This window comes from Spea bombifrons, chromosome 9 (genome assembly GCF_027358695.1).
Source record: "Spea bombifrons isolate aSpeBom1 chromosome 9, aSpeBom1.2.pri, whole genome shotgun sequence".
NCBI lineage: Eukaryota > Metazoa > Chordata > Amphibia > Anura > Pelobatidae > Spea > Spea bombifrons.
The window spans coordinates 4,181,875-4,193,290 of record NC_071095.1 but is presented as its reverse complement, the minus strand read 5'-3'; positions in this window follow the sequence as shown (position 1 = coordinate 4,193,290).

Sequence of the window (11,416 nt, the reverse complement as noted above, 5' to 3'; positions counted from 1 at the left end):
TGGATGCTAAAGGAATAATTTCCTAAAGGTTTTGAGTGTTTTTTAAATTTTTCATTTTTTGGAAAAACTTAAGGTCCGCGGTCTAAGTTTTTTCCTATTTTCAGCCATATCTGGCGTCCCATGTAGCTTCCACAGCAGGCCTCCAATACCATTCCTTTTAACTAGGATGTTATGCTGGATGCTAAAGGAATAATTTCCTAAAGGTTTTGAGTGTTTTTAAAATTTTTAATTTTTTGGCAAAAACTTAAGGTCCGCGGTCTAAGTTTTTTCATATTTTCAGCCATATCTGGTGTCCCATGTAGCTTCCACAGCAGGCCTCCAATACCATTCCTTTTAACTAGGATGTTATGCTGGATGCTAAAGGAATAATTTCCTAAAGGTTTTGAGTGTTTTTAAAATTTTTCATTTTTTGGCAAAAACTTAAGGTCCGCGGTCTAAGTTTTTTCCTATTTTCAGCCATATCTGGCGTCCCATGTAGCTTCCACAGCAGGCCTCCAATACCATTCCTTTTAACTAGGATGTTATGCTGGATGCTAAAGGAATAATTTCCTAAAGGTTGAGTGTTTTTAAAATTTTTCATTTTTTGGCAAAAACTTAAGATCCGCGGTCTAAGTTTTTTCATATTTTCAGCCATATCTGGTGTCCCATGTAGCTTCCACAGCAGGCCTCAAATACCATTCCTTTTAACTAGGATGTTATGCTAGATGCTAAAGGAATAATTTCCTAAAGGTTTTGAGCGTTTTTTAAAAAAAATATTTTTTGGCAAAAACTTAAGGTCCGCGGTCTAAGTTTTTCCATTTTTTCAGCCATATCTGGTGTCCCATGTAGCTTCCACAGCAGGCCTCCAATACCATTCCTTTTAACTAGGATGTTATGCTGGATGCTAAAGGAATAATTTCCTAAAGGTTTTGAGTGTTTTTAAAATTTTTCATTTTTTGGCAAAAACTTAAGGTGCGCGGTCTAAGTTTTTTCCTATTTTCAGCCATATCTGGCGTCCCATGTAGCTTCCACAGCAGGCCTCCAATACCATTCCTTTTAACTAGGATGTCATGCTGGATGCTAAAGGAATAATTTCCTAAAGGTTTGAGTGTTTTTAAAATTTTTCATTTTTTGGCAAAAACTTAAGGTCCGCGGTCTAAGTTTTTTCATATTTTCAGCCATATCTGGTGTCCCATGTAGCTTCCACAGCAGGCCTCCAATACCATTCCTTTTAACTAGGATGTTATGCTGGATGCTAAAGGAATAATTTCCTAAAGGTTGTGAGTGTTCTTAAAATTTTTCATTTTTTGGCAAAAACTTAAGGTCCGCGGTCTAAGTTTTTTCATATTTTCAGCCATATCTGGTGTCCCATATAGCTTCCACAGCAGGCCTCCAATATAATTCCTTTTAACTAGGATGATATGCTGGATGCTAAAGGAATAATTTCCTAAAGGTTTTGAGTGTTTTTAAAATTTTTCATTTTTTGGCAAAAACTTAAGGTCCGCGGTCTAAGTTTTTTCATATTTTCAGCCATATCTGGTGTCCCATGTAGCTTCCGCAGCAGGCCTCCAATATCATTCCTTTTAACTAGGATGTTATGCTGGATGCTAAAGGAATAATTTCCTAAAGGTTTTGAGTGTTTTTAAAATTTTTCATTTTTTGGAAAAACTTAAGGTCCGCGGTCTAAGTTTTTTCCTATTTTCAGCCATGTCTGGCGTCCCATGTAGCTTCCGCAGCAGGCCTCCAATACCATTCCTTTTAACTAGGATGTTATGCTGGATGCTAAAGGAATAATTTCCTAAAGGTTTTGAGTGTTTTTAAAATTTTTCATTTTTTGGCAAAAACTTAGGGTCCGCGGTCTAAGTTTTTTCATATTTTCAGCCATATATGGTGTCCCATGTAGCTTCCACAGCACGCCTCCAATACCATTCCTTTTATCTAGGATGTTATGCTGGATGCTAAAGGAATAATTTCCTAAAGGTTTTGAGTGTTTTTAAAATTTTTCATTTTTTGGCAAAAACTTAGGGTCCGCGGTCTAAGTTTTTTCATATTTTCAGCCATATCTGTGTCCCATGTAGCTTCCACAGCAGGCCTCCAATACCATTCCTTTTAACTAGGATGTTATGCTGGATGCTAAAGGAATAATTTCCTAAAGGTTTTGAGTGTTTTTAAAATTTTTCATTTTTTGGCAAAAACTTATGGTCCGCGGTCTAAGTTTTTTCATATTTTCACCCATATCTGGTGTCCCATGTAGCTTCCACAGCAGGCCTCCAATACCATTCCTTTTATCTAGGATGTTATGCTGGATGCTAAAGGAATAATTTCCTAAAGGTTTTGAGCGTTTTTAAATTTTTTCATTTTTTGGCAAAAACATAAAGTCCGCGGTCTGTTTTTTCATATTTTCAGCCATATCTGGTGTCCCATGTAGCTTCCGCAGCACGCCTCCAATACCATTCCTTTTAACTAGGATGTTATGCTGGATGCTAAAGGAATAATTTCCTAAAGGTTTTGAGTGTTTTTAAAATTTTTCATTTTTTGGCAAAAACTTAAGGTCCGCGGTCTGTTTTTTCATAATTTCAGCCATATCTGGTGTCCCATGTAGCTTCCACAGCACCCCTCCAATACCATTCCTTTTAACTAGGATGTTATGCTGGATGCTAAAGGAATAATTTCCTAAAGGTTTTGAGTGTTTTAAAATTTTTCATTTTTTGGCAAAAACTTAAGGTCCGCGGTCTAAGTGTTTTCATATTTTCAGCCATATCTGGTGTCCCATGTAGCTTCCACAGCAGGCCTCCAATACCATTCCTTTTAACTAGGATGTTATGCTGGATGCTAAAGGAATAATTTCCTAAAGGTTTTGAGTGTTTTTAAAATTTTTCATTTTTTGGCAAAAACTTAGGGTCCGCGGTCTAAGTTTTTTCATATTTTCAGCCATATCTGGTGTCCCATGTAGCTTCCGCAGCAGGCCTCCAATACCATTCCTTTTAACTAGGATGTTATGCTGGATGCTAAAGGAATAATTTCCTAAAGGTTTTGAGTGTTTTTAAAATTTTTCATTTTTTGGCAAAAACTTAGGGTCCGCGGTCTAAGTTTTTTCATATTTTCAGCCATATCTGGTGTCCCATGTAGCTTCCACAGCAGGCCTCCAATACCATTCCTTTTAACTAGGATGTTATGCTGGATGCTAAAGGATATATTTCCTAAAGGTTTTGAGCGTTTTTTAAAAAAATTATTTTTTGGCAAAAACTTAAGGTCCGCGGTCTAAGTTTTTCCATTTTTTCAGCCATATCTGGTGTCCCATGTAGCTTCCACAGCAGGCCTCCAATACCATTCCTTTTAACTAGGATGTTATGCTGGATGCTAAAGGAATAATTTCCTAAAGGTTTTGAGTGTTTTTAAAATTTTTCATTTTTTGGCAAAAACTTAAGGTCCGCGGTCTAAGTTTTTTCCTATTTTCAGCCATATCTGGCGTCCCATGTAGCTTCCACAGCAGGCCTCCAATACCATTCCTTTTAACTAGGATGTTATGCTGGATGCTAAAGGAATAATTTCCTAAAGGTTTTGAGTGTTTTTTAAATTTTTCATTTTTTGGCAAAAACTTAAGGTCCGCGGTCTAAGTTTTTTCCTATTTTCAGCCATATCTGGCGTCCCATGTAGCTTCCACAGCAGGCCTCCAATACCATTCCTTTTAACTAGGATGTTATGCTGGATGCTAAAGGAATAATTTCCTAAAGGTTTTGAGTGTTTTTAAAATTTTTCATTTTTTGGCAAAAACTTAAGGTCCGCGGTCTAAGTTTTTTCATATTTTCAGCCATATCTGGTGTCCCATGTAGCTTCCGCAGCAGGCCTCCAATACCATTCCTTTTAACTAGGATGTTATGCTGGATGCTAAAGGAATAATTTCCTAAAGGTTTTGAGTGTTTTTTAAATTTTTCATTTTTTGGAAAAACTTAAGGTCCGCGGTCTAAGTTTTTTCCTATTTTCAGCCATATCTGGCGTCCCATGTAGCTTCCACAGCAGGCCTCCAATACCATTCCTTTTAACTAGGATGTTATGCTGGATGCTAAAGGAATAATTTCCTAAAGGTTTTGAGTGTTTTTAAAATTTTTAATTTTTTGGCAAAAACTTAAGGTCCGCGGTCTAAGTTTTTTCATATTTTCAGCCATATCTGGTGTCCCATGTAGCTTCCACAGCAGGCCTCCAATACCATTCCTTTTAACTAGGATGTTATGCTGGATGCTAAAGGAATAATTTCCTAAAGGTTTTGAGTGTTTTTAAAATTTTTCATTTTTTGGCAAAAACTTAAGGTCCGCGGTCTAAGTTTTTTCCTATTTTCAGCCATATCTGGCGTCCCATGTAGCTTCCACAGCAGGCCTCCAATACCATTCCTTTTAACTAGGATGTTATGCTGGATGCTAAAGGAATAATTTCCTAAAGGTTGAGTGTTTTTAAAATTTTTCATTTTTTGGCAAAAACTTAAGATCCGCGGTCTAAGTTTTTTCATATTTTCAGCCATATCTGGTGTCCCATGTAGCTTCCACAGCAGGCCTCAAATACCATTCCTTTTAACTAGGATGTTATGCTAGATGCTAAAGGAATAATTTCCTAAAGGTTTTGAGCGTTTTTTAAAAAAAATATTTTTTGGCAAAAACTTAAGGTCCGCGGTCTAAGTTTTTCCATTTTTTCAGCCATATCTGGTGTCCCATGTAGCTTCCACAGCAGGCCTCCAATACCATTCCTTTTAACTAGGATGTTATGCTGGATGCTAAAGGAATAATTTCCTAAAGGTTTTGAGTGTTTTTAAAATTTTTCATTTTTTGGCAAAAACTTAAGGTGCGCGGTCTAAGTTTTTTCCTATTTTCAGCCATATCTGGCGTCCCATGTAGCTTCCACAGCAGGCCTCCAATACCATTCCTTTTAACTAGGATGTCATGCTGGATGCTAAAGGAATAATTTCCTAAAGGTTTGAGTGTTTTTAAAATTTTTCATTTTTTGGCAAAAACTTAAGGTCCGCGGTCTAAGTTTTTTCATATTTTCAGCCATATCTGGTGTCCCATGTAGCTTCCACAGCAGGCCTCCAATACCATTCCTTTTAACTAGGATGTTATGCTGGATGCTAAAGGAATAATTTCCTAAAGGTTGTGAGTGTTCTTAAAATTTTTCATTTTTTGGCAAAAACTTAAGGTCCGCGGTCTAAGTTTTTTCATATTTTCAGCCATATCTGGTGTCCCATATAGCTTCCACAGCAGGCCTCCAATATAATTCCTTTTAACTAGGATGATATGCTGGATGCTAAAGGAATAATTTCCTAAAGGTTTTGAGTGTTTTTAAAATTTTTCATTTTTTGGCAAAAACTTAAGGTCCGCGGTCTAAGTTTTTTCATATTTTCAGCCATATCTGGTGTCCCATGTAGCTTCCGCAGCAGGCCTCCAATATCATTCCTTTTAACTAGGATGTTATGCTGGATGCTAAAGGAATAATTTCCTAAAGGTTTTGAGTGTTTTTAAAATTTTTCATTTTTTGGAAAAACTTAAGGTCCGCGGTCTAAGTTTTTTCCTATTTTCAGCCATGTCTGGCGTCCCATGTAGCTTCCGCAGCAGGCCTCCAATACCATTCCTTTTAACTAGGATGTTATGCTGGATGCTAAAGGAATAATTTCCTAAAGGTTTTGAGTGTTTTTAAAATTTTTCATTTTTTGGCAAAAACTTAGGGTCCGCGGTCTAAGTTTTTTCATATTTTCAGCCATATATGGTGTCCCATGTAGCTTCCACAGCACGCCTCCAATACCATTCCTTTTATCTAGGATGTTATGCTGGATGCTAAAGGAATAATTTCCTAAAGGTTTTGAGTGTTTTTAAAATTTTTCATTTTTTGGCAAAAACTTAGGGTCCGCGGTCTAAGTTTTTTCATATTTTCAGCCATATCTGTGTCCCATGTAGCTTCCACAGCAGGCCTCCAATACCATTCCTTTTAACTAGGATGTTATGCTGGATGCTAAAGGAATAATTTCCTAAAGGTTTTGAGTGTTTTTAAAATTTTTCATTTTTTGGCAAAAACTTATGGTCCGCGGTCTAAGTTTTTTCATATTTTCACCCATATCTGGTGTCCCATGTAGCTTCCACAGCAGGCCTCCAATACCATTCCTTTTATCTAGGATGTTATGCTGGATGCTAAAGGAATAATTTCCTAAAGGTTTTGAGCGTTTTTAAATTTTTTCATTTTTTGGCAAAAACATAAAGTCCGCGGTCTGTTTTTTCATATTTTCAGCCATATCTGGTGTCCCATGTAGCTTCCGCAGCACGCCTCCAATACCATTCCTTTTAACTAGGATGTTATGCTGGATGCTAAAGGAATAATTTCCTAAAGGTTTTGAGTGTTTTTAAAATTTTTCATTTTTTGGCAAAAACTTAAGGTCCGCGGTCTGTTTTTTCATAATTTCAGCCATATCTGGTGTCCCATGTAGCTTCCACAGCACCCCTCCAATACCATTCCTTTTAACTAGGATGTTATGCTGGATGCTAAAGGAATAATTTCCTAAAGGTTTTGAGTGTTTTAAAATTTTTCATTTTTTGGCAAAAACTTAAGGTCCGCGGTCTAAGTGTTTTCATATTTTCAGCCATATCTGGTGTCCCATGTAGCTTCCACAGCAGGCCTCCAATACCATTCCTTTTAACTAGGATGTTATGCTGGATGCTAAAGGAATAATTTCCTAAAGGTTTTGAGTGTTTTTAAAATTTTTCATTTTTTGGCAAAAACTTAGGGTCCGCGGTCTAAGTTTTTTCATATTTTCAGCCATATCTGGTGTCCCATGTAGCTTCCGCAGCAGGCCTCCAATACCATTCCTTTTAACTAGGATGTTATGCTGGATGCTAAAGGAATAATTTCCTAAAGGTTTTGAGTGTTTTTAAAATTTTTCATTTTTTGGCAAAAACTTAGGGTCCGCGGTCTAAGTTTTTTCATATTTTCAGCCATATCTGGTGTCCCATGTAGCTTCCACAGCAGGCCTCCAATACCATTCCTTTTAACTAGGATGTTATGCTGGATGCTAAAGGATATATTTCCTAAAGGTTTTGAGCGTTTTTTAAAAAAATTATTTTTTGGCAAAAACTTAAGGTCCGCGGTCTAAGTTTTTCCATTTTTTCAGCCATATCTGGTGTCCCATGTAGCTTCCACAGCAGGCCTCCAATACCATTCCTTTTAACTAGGATGTTATGCTGGATGCTAAAGGAATAATTTCCTAAAGGTTTTGAGTGTTTTTTAAATTTTTCATTTTTTGGAAAAACTTAAGGTCCGCGGTCTAAGTTTTTTCATATTTTCAGCCATATCTGGCGTCCCATGTAGCTTCCACAGCAGGCCTCCAATACCATTCCTTTTAACTAGGATGTTATGCTGGATGCTAAAGGAATAATTTCCTAAAGGTTTTGAGTGTTTTTAAAATTTTTCATTTTTTGGCAAAAACTTAAGGTCCGCGGTCTAAGTTTTTTCATATTTTCAGCCATATCTGGCGTCCCATGTAGCTTCCACAGCAGGCCTCCAATACCATTCCTTTTAACTAGGATGTTATGCTGGATGCTAAAGGAATAATTTCCTAAAGGTTTTGAGTGTTTTTAAAATTTTTCATTTTTTGGCAAAAACTTAAGGTCCGCGGTCTAAGTTTTTTCATATTTTCAGCCATATCTGGCGTCCCATGTAGCTTCCGCAGCAGGCCTCCAATACCATTCCTTTTAACTAGGATGTTATGCTGGATGCTAAAGGAATAATTTCCTAAAGGTTTTGAGTGTTTTTAAAATTTTTCATTTTTTGGCAAAAACTTAAGGTCCGCGGTCTAAGTTTTTTCATATTTTCAGCCATATCTGGTGTCCCATGTAGCTTCCACAGCAGGCCTCCAATACCATTCCTTTTAACTAGGATGTTATGCTGGATGCTAAAGGAATAATTTCCTAAAGGTTTTGAGTGTTTTTAAAATTTTTCATTTTTTGGCAAAAACTTAAGGTCCGCGGTCTAAGTTTTTTCATATTTTCAGCCATATCTGGCGTCCCATGTAGCTTCCGCAGCAGGCCTCCAATACCATTCCTTTTAACTAGGATGTTATGCTGGATGTGAAAGGAATTATTTCCTAAAGGGTTTGAGCGTTTTTTAAAAAAATTATTTTTTGGCAAAAACTTAAGGTCCGCGGTCTAAGTTTTTCCATTTTTTCAGCCATATCTGGTGTCCCATGTAGCTTCCACAGCAGGCCTCCAATACCATTCCTTTTAACTAGGATGTTATGCTGGATGCTAAAGCAATAATTTCCTAAAGGTTTTGAGTGTTTTTAAAATTTTTCATTTTTTGGCAAAAACTTAAGGTCCGCGGTCTAAGTTTTTTCCTATTTTCAGCCATATCTGGTGTCCCATGTAGCTTCCACAGCAGGCCTCCAATACCATTCCTTTTAACTAGGATGTTATGCTGGATGCTAAAGGAATAATTTCCTAAAGGTTTTGAGTGTTTTTAAAATTTTTCATTTTTTGGCAAAAACTTAATGTCCGCGGTCTAAGTTTTTTCCTATTTTCAGCCATATCTGGTGTCCCATGTAGCTTCCGCAGCAGGCCTCCAATACCATTCCTTTTAACTAGGATGTTATGCTGGATGCTAAAGGAATAATTTCCTAAAGGTTTTGAGTGTTTTTAAAATTTTTCATTTTTTGGCCAAAACTTAAGGTCCGTGGTCTAAGTTTTTTCATATTTTCAGCCATATCTGGTGTCCCATGTAGCTTCCACAGCAGGCCTCCAATACCATTCCTTTTAACTAGGATGTTATGCTGGATGCTAAAGGAATAATTTCCTAAAGGTTTTGAGTGTTTTTAAAATTTTTCATTTTTTGGCAAAAACTTAAGGTCCGCGGTCTTTTCATATTTTCAGCCATATCTGGTGTCCCATGTAGCTTCCACAGCAGGCCTCCAATACCATTCCTTTTAACTAGGATGTTATGCTGGATGCTAAAGGAATCATTTCCTAAAGGTTTTGAGTGTTTTTAAAATTTTTCATTTTTTGGCAAAAACTTAAGGTCCGTGGTCTAAGTTTTTTCAGATTTTCAGCCATATCTGGTGTCCCATGTAGCTTCCACAGCAGGCCTCCAATACCATTCCTTTTAACTAGGATGTTATGCTGGATGCTAAAGGAATAATTTCCTAAAGGTTTTGAGTGTTTTTAAAATTTTTCATTTTTTGGCAAAAACTTAAGGTCCGCGGTCTAAGTTTTTCATATTTTCAGCCATATCTGGTGTCCCATGTAGCTTCCACAGCAGGCCTCCAATACCATTCCTTTTAACTAGGATGTTATGCTGGATGCTAAAGGAATAATTTCCTAAAGGTTTTGAGTGTTTTTAAAATTTTTCATTTTTTGGCAAAAACTTAATGTCCGCGATCTAAGTTTTTTCATATTTTCAGCCATATCTGGTGTCCCATGTAGCTTCCGCAGCAGGCCTCCAATACCATTCCTTTTAACTAGGATGTTATGCTGGATGCTAAAGGAATAATTTCCTAAAGGTTTTGAGTGTTTTTAAAATTTTTCATTTTTTGGCTAAAACTTAAGGTCCGCGGTCTAAGTTTTTTCATATTTTCAGCCATATCTGGTGTCCCATGTAGCTTCCACAGCAGGCCTCCAATACCATTCCTTTTAACTAGGATGTTATGCTGGATGCTAAAGGAATAATTTCCTAAAGGTTTTGAGTGTTTTTAAAATTTTTCATTTTTTGGCAAAAACTTAAGGTCCGCGGTCTAAGTTTTTCATATTTTCAGCCATATCTGGTGTCCCATGTAGCTTCCACAGCAGGCCTCCAATACCATTCCTTTTAACTAGGATGTTATGCTGGATGCTAAAGGATATATTTCCTAAAGGTTTTGAGCGTTTTTTAAAAAAATTATTTTTTGGCAAAAACTTAAGGTCCGCGGTCTAAGTTTTTTCATATTTTCAGCCATATCTGGTGTCCCATGTAGCTTCCACAGCAGGCCTCCAATACCATTCCTTTTAACTAGGATGTTATGCTGGATGCTAAAGGAATAATTTCCTAAAGGTTTTGAGTGTTTTTAAAATTTTTCATTTTTTGGCAAAAACTTAATGTCCGCGGTCTAAGTTTTTTCATATTTTCAGCCATATCTGGTGTCCCATGTAGCTTCCGCAGCAGGCCTCCAATACCATTCCTTTTAACTAGGGTGTTATGCTGGATGCTAAAGGAATAATTTCCTAAAGGTTTTGAGTGTTTTTAAAATTTTTCATTTTTTGGCAAAAACTTAAGGTCTGCGGACTAAGGTTTTTATATTTTCAGCCATATCTGGCGTCCCATGTAGCTTCCACAGCAGGCCTCCAATACCATTCCTTTTAACTAGGATGTTATGCTGGATGCTAAAGGAATAATTTCCTAAAGGTTTTGAGCGTTTTTTAAAAAAATTATTTTTTGGCAAAAACTTAAGGTCCGCGGTCTAAGTTTTTCCATTTTTTCAGCCATATCTGGTGTCCCATGTAGCTTCCACAGCAGGCCTCCAATACCATTCCTTTTAATTAGGATGTTATGCTGGATGCTAAAGGAATAATTTCCTAAAGGTTTTGAGTGTTTTTAAAATTTTTCATTTTTTGGCAAAAACTTAAGGTCCGCGGTCTAAGTTTTTTCCTATTTTCAGCCATATCTGGCGTCCCATGTAGCTTCCGCAGCAGGCCTCCAATACCATTCCTTTTAACTAGGATGTTATGCTGGATGCTAAAGGAATAATTTCCTAAAGGTTTTGAGTGTTTTTAAAATTTTTCATTTTTTGGCAAAAACTTAAGGTCCGCGGTCTAAGTTTTTTCATATTTTCAGCCATATCTGGTGTCCCATGTAGCTTCCACAGCAGGCCTCCAATACCATTCCTTTTAACTAGGATGTTATGCTGGATGCTAAAGGATATATTTCCTAAAGGTTTTGAGCGTTTTTTAAAAAAATTATTTTTTGGCAAAAACTTAAGGTCCGCGGTCTAAGTTTTTCCATTTTTTCAGCCATATCTGGTGTCCCATGTAGCTTCCACAGCAGGCCTCCAATACCATTCCTTTTAACTAGGATGTTATGCTGGATGCTAAAGGAATAATTTCCTAAAGGTTTTGAGTGTTTTTAAAATTTTTCATTTTTTGGCAAAAACTTAAGGTCCGCGGTCTAAGTTTTTTCCTATTTTCAGCCATATCTGGCGTCCCATGTAGCTTCCACAGCAGGCCTCCAATACCATTCCTTTTAACTAGGATGTTATGCTGGATGCTAAAGGAATAATTTCCTAAAGGTTTTGAGTGTTTTTTAAATTTTTCATTTTTTGGCAAAAACTTAAGGTCTGCGGTCAAAGTTTTTTCATATTTTCAGCCATATCTGGTGTCCCATGTAGCTTCCGCAGCAGGCCTCCAATACCATTCCTTTTAACTAGGATGTTATGCTGGATGCT